This window comes from Pithys albifrons, chromosome 1 (genome assembly GCF_047495875.1).
Source record: "Pithys albifrons albifrons isolate INPA30051 chromosome 1, PitAlb_v1, whole genome shotgun sequence".
In the NCBI taxonomy this organism is placed as follows: Eukaryota; Metazoa; Chordata; class Aves; order Passeriformes; family Thamnophilidae; genus Pithys; species Pithys albifrons.
In genome coordinates, this window is record NC_092458.1 from 59,663,046 (window position 1) to 59,682,266 (window position 19,221).

General features: G+C 38.7%; 1 long non-coding RNA gene across 11 annotated transcripts in view; it reads left to right on the top strand.

Annotated features, from left to right (window-relative positions):
• LOC139670248 (uncharacterized) overlaps window positions 1-19,221 on the top strand; it is a 201,297-nt gene that overhangs the window by 72,115 nt on the left and 109,961 nt on the right. For 7 of the 11 annotated variants that reach the window (XR_011697457.1, XR_011697451.1, XR_011697453.1 and 4 more), the window contains 3 exons: window positions 3,134-3,171; window positions 4,898-4,974; window positions 10,143-10,306. This is a non-coding gene — a long non-coding RNA (uncharacterized lncRNA). Of the gene's footprint in view, window positions 1-3,133; window positions 3,172-4,897; window positions 4,975-5,882; window positions 6,035-10,142; window positions 10,307-18,021; window positions 18,120-19,221 lie in introns of all 11 variants that reach the window. The other 4 variants (XR_011697446.1, XR_011697449.1, XR_011697450.1 and 1 more) reach the window with 4 other exon arrangements.

Below are 19,221 nucleotides of genomic sequence, written 5' to 3' on the forward strand. Positions count from 1 at the left end.
GGTTCTCCTCTTGAGAAATAGGCCACATTCCTTCCAAATATGCAGTTTGACATTCTTTGTGAATGCCCAGAGAAGACTTGGGAGTCAAAATTTTAGTCTTTTTGATGTGTAAGACTACAATAATGTCACATCTTAGGTGCATCTATGCCATAAGGCACCAGTATTTTCCTCTTATGAAACGTGGATGCGGATGTTTATGGTGGGATTCTTCTAATCTAATTGTAGGTGTCTGCAATATGGATGTTTGTGTCTAAGCATGTCACCTTAGATAAGTAACATTTTTGGTTAATGGAGAGGAGTAGGTAGTCCAAGGGTATTATTTATCTTACCTGGTTTTGACATTTCCTTTATGGTGAGAACGGCCACATGGAAGAAGTGTCTGTTTCTTTCCTCTGGTGTTCTGTTAATGAGAGGGCTGAGGCCACCCTCTGTCATCAGCTGCACCCAAGACCAGTGTTTCCAGAAGACCAGCACTGTAGCATCAGTCAGCTGTCACCAAGGCCCACAGAGAAAGGGAGGACAGCTCTTGGCTGCCCTTTCAGTCAACCTCATTGATACCAAAAAGGAAGAGAACACAAAACACTGAGGCTGACTGAGCCAGTGCTTTGCAGCTGACACTGGAGTTTGAACTGACAGAAGCAAAAGAATAACTGATTTCAGTTTTTAGATTTTCAGTATCTTTTATTCACTGATAAAACTCATCTTAAAGAACATAATGTCCCAAATATTTGGGTAATTTTTGCATCTACATCTCCTCCCTTTGGCCCTGGTGGTATTGATGTTCTCAGGTGATATCTCTGGACTAGAGTCACTCTAGAGATGCAAACAAACCCCTCTTTCTAGGGAGAAAGTGCACTCCTTGTCTTTCAATTTGGCCAAAGGAAATGTTTTTCATCATAGGTTGTAGTGAAGAACTACAATCCAGCCAATCCCTCTGGTGCCTTTGTTGTCAGGAAAAAATGATCTATCAAAGCCCATTTAGTGGGAACTTCAGCCAGACACTTATGAGTGCTGATTCTTTGTTATTTTCTCATTATGTGGTTCCTAGGTTTCTAAAGGTCTTGACATACATTCTCTACCAATAAGAAAAAATCCCTCCTCATGAGATTTAAGTATGTTGCTTTTATCTTTAATGGAGCCATGTTTGAGCATCTGTCATCATGTTCACTAAATCATCTGTCAATGAAATCCACATTTTTAGTAGCCATTACCTCAGCTCAGGGATAAATGAAGTTCTAGCTTTTATGTCTAATCCTCCATATTATTTTCAGGTGGATAGGGTAACACCGAGGCCACATCTCAAGTTTATTCTAAATGTGGTTTCAGATTTCTTATTAATCAGTATATCCACTTACCAATACTTTTTTCCCATGACCCAGTTCACCAGTAGAAGGATCAAAATGTTGATCCTTTGTGAGCATACTGCCATATCCAAACAAAGCTCTTCTGGAAATCTGTGCTATTCCTTGGTCTCAAACATCCTGTATTGTTCAGGGTCAAATCTAAGAAGATGTAACATCAAATTCATTTAAAATGAGTTAACGACTTTTTGGAGCCACACTTGATGCTACCAGATGAGATCCACCAACCCATCCCAAGACATATACAACTAGAGCACAAGGTATTGCCACAGCATGTGCTGGTAAAGTTCCAGTAGCCAAGGGCTGTAGAGACACTGTGCCATCATTAGTACTCACTTACAAAGCCATACACACGCTTGTAGCCCAAAGGCTTGAAGGACACCAGTTCTTCAGTCTTTGTTCCAATGAACAGCTTACATTTACTGGTGTGATTGCACTCCTAATGAAACATCCAGAAAGAGTTTCATAGGTGCCAGAACTTGAAGAAAGAAGAGAGGTTGCCTCCACCACAGTTCTTCAGTATGCTCTTTGTAGCTCTCACAACTGGCCCTCCTGTTTGGAGGGAGGAAGGCTTGTCATGTAAACTGAAAGCTGCTGAAGAACTGGGTGGTGGTGTGTTTACATGTTTGTGGGATGAAAAGCACAGGTTATGCACACACCTTGCTGGGACACATAACAACATTAGAAGCATTTGAATTTTTATGCAGAAGAGACGTACATTTAGAATGGGTCTTACGTGCATTTAAAGCATTCTGAAGTATCATAGCTATTACAAGGTTAGTATTATTCCTTGTAAAACACTTGATGTGAAACACTGTGCTATCTCTTTGCCAGGTATTCTCATTGTTATTACCATAAACAGCAAAAAATGTATTATTGCCAACACTGTTACTATGATTTCTTTCATAGGAATTAGACCTCATTAGAAATCAGAAGCAGGATTTGTTTTGTATGCTGCTAAATTTTCTTTATGAAACCCAGTAATACAGAGCAAGATTACATGCCAAACCACAGAAATCTATCAGAATTGTTATTTTAAACCTGTATCAATGAATGGTTTATTCTGAAGCCTTTCAAATGTGTATGCATATGCATTATAGACATATATGCTATGTATGTATGTATATAGTATATATGTAGTGACAGAGCAAGTAGTTTAATACATTTTATGGGTCCAGCCTGGAGTTCTGCATACATGAACTTGTGTGTGGTCAAGGAAGCTTGCATACTTCCGAACTCTAAATTGGCCTAATAAAAGATATACTACAGTTCTTGCTTTGTCAATCCTGTTTTGCTGGTCCAAAATGACTTGCAAGATTAATTTTCAATTTTTAACATAAAACCCAAGAAAAATAAGTGTTTACTTACTGCAAGGAGTTGATTCCATGTTAATGACCCTGAAGGAGGCTTGTACACAAGGTACAGATCGTTGCCAATTTGATGTATATTCGTGTTACAGAATATGAAAATATGAAGTTACACCATCTTGAGGATTTTGTTTTTATAAGTAGGATTGGTTAAAAAAACCTTAAAGTATTCATAGTGTGTGTTTGATGGTGGAAATTAGTATGAATGTTTTTGGCAGTGGAATGATGTGATGTGGTTATGCATTTCTGTTTTCACTGCCTGCTCAGTACTGGCCTTTTACAAATACAGATTACCATGTTGATGGAAGGAATTTACGGCTTTGGCCCCCTTGTCTCACTCTGTGTTGCAGCACCTTTTTTTGTACATTATGTTACATATTCTCCCAACTGTGTTTTTATTCACAGAGAATGGAAATATCTGTGGACTGAGACCCTGAAAACTTGTGAGCTTTACTATTTAATTGAATGAAATGAGCATTATTTCCTGTTTACCTTGATTTCTTGTGGAGTGAAACCTGGCTTCTCTGAAATCAGAAGCAAATTTTCTGCTGAGTATGACAGTGATCCCTTACCAGCTAGTGACATTGCATACTGGAAACTCAGAAAAAAATAGCTCCTTAATAGTAATGGTAGAAAGAATGCTCTTTAAAAATCAGAATTTAGAACTGTAAAATAAAATCCAAACTGAATACAAAAGCTGTGTGTATGATATGTTTAATATTGTTAGTTTTGGGACCTGCCAGCCCAGATAGTTAGAGCAACAAGATCCATTTGTGTCATGTAGGCTGTTACACTCCATCCCTTACTTACCTCATCTTGTGGGCAAGGAGCTGCTTGCTCTGACTTCATAGAATTGCAGCTGTATTTGTGGAGTGCTTTCGTCCTTTGGCACTCCCTTCCCTTTGCATTAATGTGGCTTGAGTGCACCAGCATTTTCTCTGGAAACAAACTTCAGAATTTGTCTTTGATCTTGATGCAATGCATATTCAGAATTTTTTATTTTCCTGGACTTTAGTTCCGGAGGAAAACATAGTTGATTGGTGCTCCCACCAACCAGCTGCGGTTTTTAACAACAATAATTAAGATGCTGCAGCAGAAATGGGAAGCAGAGAAATGCAGTCCCATAGCTTCAGTGATGTGGTTCTGTTCACTTCTAAGGATTCCAAAGTGCTTAACAAGCAATATTACAGGCAGTATGGGCAGCTCTGGCCATGATGAAGGTCTCCTAGTGCTTCCTGTTATAATATTTTGGTTTAGATTTTTTCCTAGGGCTTTGTGAATATTAATGTATATTGGCTAAAATTATTTTTATCAAATGTCAGTCTCTAGGTTTTTAAATTTTTTAATTGAAAAGTGATTGAACTATTTATAAGAAGGTGGCTAGGTTTCCTGCTTATGTAAAAAAAATAGTCTGACCCCTGTATTTTTTGATCAAAGGCAAACATCTGCCTTTGAATCAGGTATGCACCTTTTGCCATCCTCACAAAGCCTTTCAAGTTTGGTCGACTGTTTCAAGACATGGAAAAAAACACAGTTACCAAATGTCCCATGGAGATTTACTAAAGTCTACCAGCAAATATTTCCAGAGATTTCATTTTCTCCGCCTTGCACCGCTTCTTCCCGTGATCAGACTTTCCATACCCTGTCCTCACAGAATGACTGAGCAGTCACTAGCTGGGTGCGCCAGAGGCCAAAACAGAGGCAACCCCTGCAGTATTGCCCCTGGGCATTACTTTGAGCTGCAGGGATGCTATGCAGTGGAACCAGTAGTCGGGAACTTGTCCCTCTTGATCTGGAATGCATCTTAGGGTTCCCTAATTTTGGTTTGTGTGCTGTTGGCAAGCCTCCAGGATGGCTCCTCTTTGCCACTAGTCTGAATGCACATAGAGAGTTGGACAACCTTAACAAGGCCCTGAGCAACCACACCTAATGGTGAAATTAGTCCTACTTTGAGCTGGGGGTGGGACCACACGACCTTCTGAGGTCCTTCCCAACCTAAATTAGTCCATGGTTCTGTGGTTCTTTGCTGTCCATTTCTCTATTAGTGTGTGTAGGCCTGAAGGCACCATTATAATTGATGGGTTTCTGTGGATATGATGCACATAATGGAAATAAACCCTCATTTTAGTTTTGTGATTAAACTGTGTTTTTTCCCATCCCTATATCTAGCATGGATCTGTTCTGGAGATGAAGAAGCCCTGAGGAGGACTGGTGGATGCTAACTGCAGTTCTTGAGAAGGTGCAAGGTATTTTCTGAATGAAGTACAGCATGTTAGAGAAAGACAACAAGATCTCCAGGTTTAGGTAGTTGAAGTCTGGTCTGGAGAGCTGGTCAACATCCTTGCCTCTTCATTGCAATGTTCAGGCAGCCTCAGCAGGCTTAATTAGGTTCTGAAGTTCAATCATTTGTACTGAAGTCAATTGGAGTTTTACATGTGGAAAGTCTGCAAGATCAAAAATTATGCCCAATGGCCACATAGTTCTATAGAAGAAAACATCAGTTCTGGATGGTAGTATTTCTGATGTCTCTTCAGTTAGACTCTCACCCCACACACTTTTTCTCAATTAGCCTTTCTTGCATTTTTATGTGAGTGGTTTTGAAGGGGTTCTTGGGAAAAAACCCTTGCTGCATATACTGTACATGTTTTCATTTCTAGATCAGTGAAATGGATAGGCAGATAAATAGATAGGGTTTTCTGAGCTTGTGAAATATGTCACATAATGGAAACCCCTCTTTTGTTTTGTCAAATGTATCAAACTGTATTTTTGAAATTATATTTCTGGAATATATTTTTGATATTTCTTATTGCTGTTCTTGATCTATACACCCATGTTTGACAGTCCCTTAGTCTGTCTGACATAAACTGAATGAATAGCAGCATTTAAAAATATGGCTTCAGGGACTCCTTAGGAGGTTTCTTTGTAAGTGTACATTTACTAGTTCATCTGTAAATTTATTTTATGAGGTGTTTAAACCTCAAGAAAACTGAAAAGCATAATATTAAAATCTGGTTTACATCTACTGAAGTCAGTGGGAACTTTGCAATTGACTTTAATGGTAGCCTATGTCCTCTAATTATGAAAGTAGCAAGGATGATATACACAAAACCACAAGGAGAATTTTCTGTTTCATCATATCCTATTCTCTTTGCAGATGCATAAGAAAAGTACAATGTGGTTTGTTCTTGAATTAAACAATTCAATATTTGGACATAATCCTGAACCCCATTGATACTTTACGTTGTGTTTTCCTTCTCATAAGATCACAGACTGCTCATTCTCTCTGTGGCTCATGAAGGTGACAAGGTAGGAAATCAAGCCAAATTTTCAAAAGGCTTTCGAAAATGATGCTTTTGGTTTTGATCTTACGTCTGCCCTATGGTATGAGTAATGAAAGAAGTTGATGAAGCAGTTTTCTTCCCAATAGTCTTGTTTTTTTCATGTGATCCATTTTGACAAGGTTCCTGGAAATGCACGTAATATCTGTAGCACATATGTACATGTTTTCCCTTAAGGTTCCCTGAAGTGTAGTAGAAAGTTTCCATCATGCTATTGTAATCCCAGGCATCATTTTTGTATTGTGTTAGTGAAAGTGTGTGACAGTACACCACAACAGAAAAAAGACTCCCATAATTCAGCTTTTTTTTGTGTTAATGTAATGAGCACAGCAGTCTGAACAAGCTAGATCTGGTAACTAATTTGTAGTAGTAAATAACACTAGACAAAAGTTCCCACAAGCTTCTTGTTGAGTCTGCTTTAGATATTACTCATTTGGTGGCTGAAATACTGATCTTGCTTCACACTCTTAATGCTTGTGAAAGATTTAAATATTTTTTGGTAACTGGAGTTGGTAGAGCTGCAGAAAAGACTTCGTCACAAGTTTTTGATTGGGACCATTCTCAGTTGGAAAATGCCACTTGTGCAGGGTGGAAATAGTGTCCCTGGGGTTCATCAGCTCCACTGGAGCTTCAGAGGGAGGTGAACTGAGAGACTGCTGCCCTGCCCCAGCTGCTCCCACCAGCCAGCCCTTGGGTCTCTTCTGGGGTGAAAAGACTGCTGGTGAGGTAATAAATAGTGAAATGGATAAAGTCACCTCTTAAGTTGGATGAAAGCTACACCACCAAAGGGAGTAAATTCTATTCCCTCCTGCCCCTAAGTCTCCCCCGGCACCTTGTCCATGCAGTGGGCTAGCAGCTCTCTGGCTTCCTGGTGAAGGATCAGACCTTTCTGATCTGCCTCTCCAAGACTGCTGAATCCACAGGCTGCTGCCTCTTCAGGTTATCCTTCCCCAGGGCTTCACAGGAGGCTGGGTTTTTTGAGGTATCCCAGTGTCTGGGCAGCCACAAATCCAGCAGCCCTGGGGTTTGTGCTGTCCAGTGATGCAATTGCTTTGGGAGTGACCTGGAAACATTGCATACTGTCTCTCTCAAAAAACCCAGTGTGTCACAAATTCTTCCTCAGAAAAAAACGTAATTAGTAGTATTTATTGCTGGCCTAAGACAAAATTTGTATGTGTCCAAAATACTTGGAAAAGTTAGTAAAAGAGATGGCTGCTGTAGCCCTTAGTTCATCTTTATAGTCTAGGCATGGGCAGAGATCTCTGTAGTACAATTAGAGAAATAACAACTGGAAATTATGTGTCTATATGAGACTTAGACTTGCTAGATGTAGGTTAGAGGAAGGTGTGCAGAAGTAGGGACCTATTTCTCAAGGTACCTGTAAACATGGTAGATAAAATAGTTCACCAAATGACTTCTCAGACTTAGTTTTGACTCAAATTTGGAAGTAGGGGAAACGTAAGGAGGAGAAAAGTAGTGAAGCAGCAATTCTTTATCAAGTTTACCTGCTAGTTTGAGTTAGGTAATCATGCTTTTTTTTCCCCATGGACTGACATGATACCCTGTGCAGTCTGCGGTGTTAGCAGTCCTGTGCAGAAGCAGAAGGCACTCACAGTGTGGATTCTCTTGCTTTGCTCTTACCACAGTTTAAAATATATGACATTTTGCCTGAAAGTATATGTCTTTAGATGGAGAACCATGTAATTCTGGTGTTTAGAGTAGGACTGTAAAATGACAAAAAACTCAGAGAAAGGGAAACAGTGTGGAAAGCTAAAAAAAGACTGCTACAAGTAGAAATACAAAAATATGCAACACTCAGGAACCTTCTTACTTCCACTGCACAGGGAAACTGTTGTGGTTTCGAATCTGTATCACTTTTGGCAGTCAAACTCCTGTGTAGCACTAACAATTTCCAAAGGGAAGGAAATAGCAGTGTACACCTCCTCTGCTGCCCTGTGATCTGGACAGGGATACTCTCTGCCCCAGAAAGAACACAGTGAGCTTTCCTCAGGGATGGTGAGATGGTGATCTGTCTGTGATCAGATGTGTCCCACAAACACAAGTGCAGACTGATGGGTTGGTTCAGGTTTCCATGAGCTCTGGTTCCCTATGCAGCATTTCACTTCCTAGTGTTGCTCCTGCACGTCTCCCCTTGCACACTGGAGACTCCCAACACTCATCAGCCTTTAGTACTCTGAAGAAATGGACACACTTCTCAGTTGTTAATGTGAGTCTTCCAGACCTCTTCAGACCAATATAAAGTAAGTGACATTCCTAAAACTTATATAAGTTAGCTGGTATTCATCCTTGTGGGACAAATACTTGATCACTGAGAAGTGGCTGCATGGTGTCTGTGCAGCCTAAAGAAGTTACTGTGCCCTAGGGATAAGCAGTTCCCTCTCTTTGACTTGACTGCAAAGGACTATGGTAGGCAGGGAATTAATTTTTATGAGAGAGGCAAGTGAAAAGGTGCATGCTGATAAAGTCCTTTACAAATACAGCAGTTATGTGGGTAAGACAAATAAGGAAAGCTTGAGACAAAGAGAGGAAGGTAAGGACCTTTATTTTGATGGGAAGAAAGTACTCTTAGAAGTACAGAATCAACCCAAGTTGGAGTAAGCTGGTTACAGGAGGAAGAAAAGCTACACGTGCAAAACTACGGAGAAAGTTGAGCCATAGTATTATTCATGGCTATTTCTTGTTCTTTATGGATCAGTTAAAAATTAATGTTTAACTTTGATGTAGAGGTCATTTCTGCAGAGCCCATGGCTGTCCCTGAGGAGGTCAGCTGAAACCAGAATGCCTTTAAGGAGGAGCTTCTTGGTCATAGTGTGGTCAGCTAAGGGAGTTTGGATGAGCTGTGACTTGTCAAGGGGCATATGCTGCTTGGTGGGGGAAGGGATGAGAGGACTTCTATGGGAAATTATACGGGAAACACATTACCAGAAGTGATGAGAGTGCTTAAACACATTGCAGCTGCAGTGCTCTGGTCCAAACCAGTTTCCTAATAGCTGCTGAGTAAGAGTGGGATGGGTCTATGGCAATCACACGCATCTCACAATTCATTGAGCAAGGCTTATAAGGTTGAAGTTAGGAATAAAAAGAACGGGACAAGAAAAGTTTATTCTGTGCCATGTGAGTCCAATAAGTAGAGTGGAGAGAGCAGAAAAATGTGGCCAGATTCAGAGCCCTCATCCTTGTGCAGAGGTTTATTTGAATCCCAGACTGTTTCTATCCCATGCATGCATTTCATTCACCATGCATAGCATTAAAAACTGTAACAACTGCTTAAGGGTGAGTGGTAACCTGAGATCAAAACTCAAGCTGACCTCTGGTCTTAGAAGAAAAGCAGTGCTATTACTTTGGGATTAGAAGTGTCTTTTTGCTGGATTCTAGCAGAGAACTGAGACAGTCATGGTCAATTGTTGATAATGATGTGCTCAAGGAGACACTCCTTGAGTTAAGTGGAAGCAGCTAGAAAACATGTTTCTGCAAAGCTTCTCAGACTCCGCCACTAAAAAGGAGGAATATATTTGAACAAGCGTTTTTTCAGCAATTTACTCTTTGCATTTCAACTAGCTCAAACCTCATGGGGCTGTGCAGGCTGTCACAGATTTGGGGGTTAGGTCAGTCTTTCTGCTTCCAGCCTGCTGCTGTTTGCAGCAAAGTGCTTACCCTGGACTGCTCGGAAGGCTTTGGGATACAGCTGGGATCTTTGTGAAGTCACTGCTTTTTTAAGAAGGTTAAGGAGGATAAAGCACAGTTAAGATGTTTCCAGGCTTTGATAGTCACAATTATATATGTGGCAAACAGACATATAATAAGGAAACTATAAACAGAAGTGCATACAACCATAGGTAGGACTGAAATTCTGATCAACTTTGCAATAAATATGTTTAAGAAAACTCTCCAGATGTAAACTATCTTTTGAAACAGTCTCATGTGTCTTATATTTACAAGTGAGTTTACAGAAAGGTACTCCCTTTTCATGTATTTGCATTTACCAAAATAAAAGCAATTTTTAGAAATCAATCTTTTAACCATTAGAGTAATACAATGTTATCTTCTTTTCATAGATGGGAGAACTGAAGGGACAGAGTTCTGAAGTTATCTCTCAAAGCCATAGAGGAGGCCACTGGTGAATCCAGGAACAGAAGCTAAGGCTCCCAAGTTGCAGCCTAACACCATCAGCAAGCCAATGTAATCAATAAGAAAGTGTGCCTTCTGATGTTACAATAAGGTATGCCATAGCAATACCTATATATTAATAATTCATCCAAGGGGAACACATTTGAATGTTTATATTTGCCTATGTACTTGTAAATAATTCAAAAGATTTCTTTGAATTCTAATTCTGTATTTTATCTCTAATAGTTTTCTTTATAACTGGGCATTTTATCCACAACAATTTCTTTGTAAGTCATGTTTAAAGCATACAGTTTGGAGTCCAGCTTCAGGGTCTTCTTCAGGGTTCTGAGCACCTTACGCTTCTGCTTACCTTTATAGAAGCCTGTAGGTAGTTAACAGCTGAGAAAAAGGAAATAAAATTGTACATTGTTCTTAGCATTGGAAATCACTTTTAGAAATATTGCCGTAAGTGTGTTGGAAGCATCAAAAGCTCAGGTCTGACTCTGATTTAGCTGTAGGGGATGCTGTGGCAATAGATCCAGGCAGCAGAGGAGCTATGAATATGGAAGCCCATTAGAGCCTAGGGCTGCCTGGTGTATTGAGCAGTATCTGTCACAGTTTTGGCAAAGGTACAACTTGCTTTCTGTCTCTCATAGCTGTGTGTCCCCCTATACTGAGTCAGGAACATGTGCACAGTGCTTCTCTTTGACATGCTAATCTTTCAGGATATTAAGCACCAATAGTTGCACTAGCAGCTGGTTTTACTTGCAATCGAGCGTTTGAAGCAGCGCAGCAGCTTTTTGCATAGGATAAGGAGAGTTTCCTACTGCCTTTCACCTCAATCTGATATTTTAATGCTGTGGGCTTCCCAAAACTGAAACATCATGGAAGCGTTGTCTTAGTAGTAGGTAGCTTTGTGGTTTATTAAGTGCAAATATTAAATCACGTTGGAAAACAATATTACTTCTACAACACACTCCTTATAGGACCTTTACAATTTCCAAATCTTTGTTTGCAATAATTGACTTGGACACAGGTGATGAGCATGCTAAGAGAATATGTCAGGTTAGCTGCAATGAGACCCATAAAGTGTCTGCAATTCATCCATGCTTCTCCCACCAGCAGGTGTCATTCTGGAAAAAGGAAAATATTGTAAATTCCTGAACTGGAGAATTTGGCTGTGACAAAGAAGGAAAAAAGTTTACTTAAAATACAGCTTTTGAAGGATACTTTACTCCAAATTAAAACCAAATGAAAGCTGACTGGTTTGCATTTTTTAATAATCTTTGTGCAGTGTGTTATCCTGACCTATAAGCAAAAAAAGGCAGGCGATGGGTAAGGCAAACCTATGTCTTCTGCTTTTTACTGTTCTCTGTGATGTGTTTACCACTGCTTTCTTACCCCTCCAACTATAAAATCAGCAATATTCATCAATCTTCCCAGAAAAAACAAAGAATTAAGGTCTTGAATTCAGATCGCATTTACTTCAAGGTAAACTTGAAGTAATATCACTGAAGCAACTGAAATCAGTAGAAAAATTTGGAATTTAGCCTGAAATAACCAAAAGTAGTATTTAACTTTCTACTCCATAAATGAGCCTCAAGCAGAAAATAATTTCCTAATAATTTTAATGTCTCTTATTTATGTTTTCCTTTAAGTGTTCTTCTGGGTGTTAGCTGCAACCTTCTTTAATATGTAGAGACCTTTTGTTTTCTCACAGTCACAGTGAGGAAGCTATGGCTGAGTTGTAAAGAACCAAGACCTTGCTGGTTCATTGCTGAGGGCTCGTGGTCTATCAAATCTAGTCTTCTGGCTGTTAAAAACGAACTTACTGTGAAATCCATGCAGGAGGTGCCTTGTCTACCCTGTATGCTGCCGAAAGTTTGTTCAAACCCATCACATCTCTGATGATTTAAAATTTAAATCTATCCAGATCCCTTGTATATATATTGTCCTTTTTCATTAAATATTTTTTTCTCCTAGCATTTGCATCAGCATGTAGCTGAGAGGTTTGGGCCTGAGCATTCTAGACTGAACAAATACAATTTGCATAGTTTTCTTCCAGAAGCTCATTTTCCATCCCCCAGCATTACTTTAAGTTAAATTGATCTACTTTAAACAAAGGCAAGCAGAAGGGTGCATCCTTCATTTTTGCCTTGCATACAACATTAATACAACAGCTTCCACACCCTACTGGAAATATTTCACCTGATACATCTTCGCCCTGTATCTATTTTCTTTCTGGTGACTTCATCATGATCATCTTCCATATGACTGGTTCAGCCAGGTTTATTTTCTCCTCAGCCATTTCTAGAAGTGTTACTACAAAGGACTCTTTGCTACTGTGATGTGATGCTTCTTCCTGGAATCCAGGGGAAATTTGCTTGAGGAAAAATATGAGAACAAGCTCCAAGTCTTGGCTGCAAGGAGCACATTGAAGTGGGATTTAATTTTGCATTTTTAGAATTTGTATTTGCAACAAAGTGATGCAGAATAATTGTACTACAGGCAGCCATGTCTTTTCTAAGAAGTTATTTATCCATAAATGCCACAATGCTGTTTTTGAGAACAGTATCAAACACTCAGTTGCTGAATGAGAAAAAAGAGTGTATAAACTTAGAATTAAAACCTTCACCCTAAAATAGCTGAAACCTCTACTTTGAAAATGTAGTGGTATTCTAAAATTTCAAGTCAGAACGTATGAAAGTATTTTGAATGTGAGTAGTTCATTATGGACTTTATAGGATCTAGATAACAAGCAGTGGTGATCTCCAGCAGGTTTTTATACAGTAAACAGTGAAATGTAGACAAAACTATTTCTTTGGGGTTTTTGCTATTTTCCCCCATGTTTTTAGTGAAGTGAAATAATATAAAATTCTGTTTAGTCTCTATTGCTTTTTAATTTTATTTATTTTATTAATTTTAGAAAAAATACATGTGCCTAAACATAGACCTCCTGTGCCATTCTAGAGCCCCTGGGGATCTCACCTGGTCTCTCACTGACAGTTCAAAGGTGTGGTCTTTTGTCAAAGGTCAAAAGTCTACTGTAGATCACACATCATGCCAGCCCTGCACAGATACCCCGGATACTTCAGGGTATTCTAGCAGGCATTAGGCACCTTCTTTTAGGCACCTGAATTTCTCCTTCAGAAAACTACTGTAAAAGATAATATGCCTCTACAAATGCTTAACAAAACTGAAGATACTGTATCTGTGAATGTAATTCCATCTAAAGTGTTTTATTTCAGTTTAACAAAACATAGAGACAGGAAAGTAATTTCGTATCTAACAGGTAGAGTTACTGTGTTCAATGGGATGCTATCAAGAGTCTGTTTTGAATTATGGTGGCTGAGCTGAATCTGTGTGTGAACTGGGAGCTGGTATTGTTGAGTGTATGCACCACAAAAAGGTCCTGGGGCTTCTCATCATGTTGAAAACCATTGGGAGTCTGGCAAAAGGAAACTTAATTCCTCAGTTTTGGGCATGATGTACCCAACTAACCGTGCTGAAGAAAGCAGTTTTTTTAGTTACCAGGACATTCAAATAGAGGGAATTAAAGAAGTACTTGCAATAATTGCATACACAGTTAGAAACTTAAGTTAATCAGATCCAGTTTTGATGGTCAGAGGGAAATTAAGCACCTTGTATAATGTGGGGCTGAGCATTTCTGAATTGTTATTTTATAACAAGAGTAATTCACCTCATATAATACATAAAAATTATTTATTCTATATGCATGAAATATATAACTCATGTTAGAATAAAATTATTGGTAGTGAAAGGTAAAGGTAGTGAATTCTGGATAAAATTCACCACAGGCATTAATTAGGATTGTGTAGACAAAGAACACTTTCCTATGAGCTTTTTAAAATCACTTACTAGCATTATGATCAATAGGAATTTGGACTATCTTCTGCAGAAGTTAAAAAAATGGAACTGTTACAGAAAAAATCATGATGGAAAGTGACTTAGAAAGGGATCATAAAATCTGATTTAGTAATTTACATTATTAATGTTATAATTTGCGAGTGAAGCAGAACTGTTTTCATGTCCTTTTTTTTAATGTTTTTCAATCTTTTTCTGGATGAACCCCCAAAACACAGCTGCAATAGTTGTTTGAAACAAGAAACTGATACCCTCTTGGTGTCATTCATTTCACTGATCACTGGGGATCTGAGCTTGAATGAAGGTGGAAGAAAACTCCTACAGAGAACTCAGAGTGGTTTGACCCTTAAGAAGGGTATAATGGCATTTTAATGTTTTCACCAAATAAAGTTTATGGATTGAGAATTAATTGAAAGATTGCAAAATGGGGAAGAATGTACATTATGGGAAGTCTTAGAGAGCTACAACCTGAGCACCCTAAAATCTGTGACCAAGCCCACAGAATATCTCTGGAGTTGATGGAACCATCTCAGATGACTATTTTTTTTAAATATAATTTGCCAGCCCCTGTAGTCTTCCCCAGACATGCTGAGGAAATACATTCCTTTTATTAATATTAGTCCAGGGAACTCAAGTGTATTCTGGGCAGTAAAACATACAGTTTATGGAATTTGCTACAGAATTCAAATTAAAAAAAACAACCAAAAAAGCAGTGCAAATTTGTACCTGGGAGTTGGTATATGTTTTAAAAAAAGTTTTTCTAACAATAATGTGCTTATGTCTAAATTCTGTTATTTGCAACATAAAGGTTAACAGTTTTATACATTTTAAATAATATATCTCTATGATGAAACATGGAATGTTTAGTTAAAACAATGACTATAATCATAGAACTATGTAAATATTACCTAAATCATATGTGTAAACATTAAATAAACAGTTTAATTTCTAGAGGTTGCAGAAAACACTTTAAAATTTTATACAGTCTTTCCACATCCCTCCCTCCCAGTTTTTAATGTAATTGCAGGTTTAGAGTTAATCTGTCTATTAGTTTTTTAATATTTGCAGTTGCATTAAATTTTACTGAGAAACAATTTGGTTTGAGTAAACCATTGAATCTGTGGTTCATGTTGTTTGAACAAGAAGTCCCTGAGTATTTGTCCCAGATACCAATATTTTTAGTGCACTGCCATCTGTATATTTGTGGTCACCCAATGGCAACATATGCAAAGACTGGATACAGTGGCAGTGCCTCTTCCAGAGAATACCAGGAGGGAAGCTGGATATGGTCAATGCACACATAATTTGCTCTGCTTGGTGGAGGTCTCATATAGACAGGACTTAAATGACACTTTTTGTCTCTGGATAAGATGAAGGTAAGAGATAGAAACTGTTTGAAAGCCATTGCTTATGTCCCCTGAAACGGCCTGAAAAGAACAGCTCTTTTGAGACACAGCTTTACACTGAACATACACAGAGCTGTGTCATTAGTAATTCTGAAAATGTGTTTACAATAGTAAGGTAAAATATTTAGTTGCCATTTAAATATTTTAGCTCATACACAAATTTTAGATGTCTACTACCCTTAACATTTCCAATAACTGCTTTCATTAAGATTTTTAGTGATACAAATTAATGACAAAAAGCAGTAATAAAGAGTGCAGTTATGAGACCAAAATACATGTGGTTTAAATTTAAAGAATTAAATGTTACCATTTCCCTATAGAGAAAGGTTATTTCAGCAGTGGTGTACTGACATTATCGCCACCCACAGAGAAGGGGACCTGTTGATCCTATTGGTTAAACAGATATTCAAAAAAGGAAAAAAGTAGGTCTAGAGGGTTTGCTTGGTGTAAGTGAATCACACAGGAAAAATGCTGATACCCAGAGTTGTCGTAGCGACCTTTGATGGTTAGAAAGAGAAATAAGCATGGGATATTTTTGTCAGGTTGGAGGGTTTAGATTTCTTGCTGGGTAAAATCATTTTTGGTTATTAATATAGTGGAAAGTTAAATGATGATCATGGAAATATGATAATAAGTGCTGCTGTAAATTAGATAGAAATGATTTTCTGAGGCTATTAAGAATAATCCAGTGTGTCAACCATTGGGCTGAAGGGCCACTAAGAAAATATATGTGCAAAGTGATTAAAATAAAGGAAAGCTTCCTTCAGGAAGGTATTTCTGGACATTACCATACTGATTCTGGCAAATCATATTTGATGAGATTCTGGTAAGAAACCAGCACTCATTTAGCAGAAAATAGTGTTATCTGTGTCTCTTGATTTCTGTTTAAACAAACCTTTGTAATAATCTTGTGAGACCTAGCTAGAAACAAATCTATTAAAAATAACAATTACTAATTTATAACTATTTAATGTTAGTGTAATCTGACAGCTCTGGGTTTGCTCTGTTTATTATTCCTGGAAGAAAACTACATAAAATTGGATGGGTTTGAGTAGTTTCATACAGACAAGGTACTGCACAGAAAAGCCAGGCATCAACATCAGTATGTGGAGAGAGGTCTCGTCTCTGGCCCCCTGACAGCTTGAGCATGGGCTGAGCTACCCTAGGATACCACTACTCTGCACTTTGGCTTTTGAAACTTTCTGTGTGAGACATAGTTTCAACATGAAAAGTCAAAATACATTGGTTTACAATCAGTTTTGCTTTGTTTGAAGCTAAAACTCAAAGCAAAACTCCTGGAGTATAGAACTGAATGAAGCAAAATATAAGAAAGTTAACATGAAAACTCGGCAAACTGAGCAAGCTAGTTTCACTCAGCTCTTGAAATAAACCCTTTCTGCAAGTTCACTTTTCAATTGCACATGTGTGAGATGTCAAAAATGAGTTGGTTTCACAACCCTGTGGCACCGATGAATGCTGCAGCTCTGAAGCTTCACCCTCTGTTCGAACAAGGTCTCTCTCACTCTCGTTCTCTGATGATACTCCTGATACTTCAGACATCTGCCAAGAGATGAAATTTTCTCAGTCCCAGGTTAGTTAGCTTTTGTTCATTTGTAAAACAGGGGATTTGAGGTAAGACCCGAATTCCAGTCTGTATGTTTTTATAGTTGTATCCAGCACTGAAAACTCATTTCCCAAATCTCTAACAATGCTCTACATGGCTCCAAGTCTCAAAATGACAGGAGCCACTTCACCACTTGGGGGTCATTCAAGGATTCATGTGCTTTAATTTCAAAACCTGGTATTTCAGAGATACTGAACACCTGCTACTCTTCCTACTTGGTAAGGAGCTGTAGGGGCTCATGCTGCTGTGAAGATCAGACCCCTCATCCTGAGGTACACTCATTCACAGTAGGGCAGTGAACAGTCCTCTGCTCTGCTCTGCTTTCAGTAAAATTTTAGTGTAACTGGATTGAAACAAAGTGGTGAAACGCACTGAGATTGTCCTGGTGGCAGCTCAGATAAAATTAATTTTCTTTTTAGAAGCTGGTACAGTGCTGTGTTTTGGATTTAGTATGATAATAATGTTGATAACTCACTGATGTTTTAGTTGCTGCTAAGTAGTACTTACTCTGAGTCAAAGACTTTTCACTGTCTCATGCTCTGCCACTGTCTAGGTGCACAAGAAGCTGGGAGGGAGCATAGCCAGGAGAGGTGACCCAAATTGGCCAAAGTGATATCCCATACCATAGAACGTCATGCCCAGTATATAAAATGCAGGGATTTGGCTGGGAGCCACTGTTTGCTGCTCAGGGATGGGATGGGCAGTGGTTGGTGTGTGGTGAGCAAATGTATGGTGCATCACTTGTTTCTCTTGGGTTTCCTATTCTACACATCCTCCCCGAACTCGCCACCCCTGTCTTCTCTTTAGAATTATTATTATGTTAATATTTTCTTTTTCTTTTAAGTGATTAAAGTTATCATCACTCACCTCAACCCACAAAATTTACTTTTCTTTCTGATTCTCCTATGGCAGGTGGGGAAGTGAGCAAGTGGCTGTGTGGTACTTCGTTGCTATCTGTGGTTGACACATGACAGAGGCAGAGATACTTTCAGCAGAGGATTGCTGAGTATGTGAGTTCAGACTGGCCAGGGCTGTTTTGTTTCCTGGGCAGCTGGTCAATATTCTTTCCCCCAAAATACAGAGGCACTGAACTCCTGAGCTTTCTAAATTATCACTGATGGAGAAGCAAGACCTCAACAGCAGTGGGGCTAAGTGAGTCAGCTTCTAGATGTAGCTCTCACACTTTGGCAACTTAGTTGAGAAGAGCTAGAGGGATGTTGAGAAAAAAAAATTAATATCAAATAATCACTGAGCTTGTGTGCATGTATTTTGGTTATTCATATGTCAAAATTTCATGGTGAACTGGTAACTAGAAAAGTGCAAGGGGAATGGCTAAGTTTCTAGTTCTAAGGGTATCTTGAAATACAGCTCATAGACTGAGTCACACGAGTTACATCAGAATTATTGTGAGTGGAATTTACAATATAATGGCTCACCTTTGCAAAAGAGTGAATTTTATATGGTGTGAGCATATGTTATCAAAAACCCCCAAACCATTGGGCTGTTGGTGGAATGCAAGTATGTGACTCTGAATCTCACTTGGTATTTTAAACCATGACAGTTTAGATTTGAGTCATCTTAACGTGTAAGTAGGATATATATATATATATATATATATATATATATATATATATATTTATATATGCATATATAGCATGTGAGCTGTAAGCAAGGCTTCTGTTTCGGGGTTACTTTCCCCTCAAATTGCAGATTTAGTTCTCTGTTACTTTAAATTGTTATAGCCACAATGAAATGTCACAAGTCAGATTAGGTGCTTCCAAAAAAGTTGCTTCCAAAAATTTGCAAAGAAACCTGAACTAGAAACCTTTACAGTCTTCTATTTTCTTCCTCTCTGTCTACTTGGATTTTCGGAGCCCTTGGGCCACCAGACCATGTAACACCTACCTTTCACCCCTTTTTTTCCACAGTGCTTCCTGCATCAAGCTGGTGTTAGAATTTGCCCATCTCTAATTTGTCCTGTCAGAGCACTCAGCAGCATCTTATCTTTCATTAGAGGCAGAAACTTTGTTAGCACTGCTCTAAGAGCACCTTTGACTCAAGATATTTATTGGAAAACTCCACTAGTCAGAGACAGAGCTGGAGATGGGACAC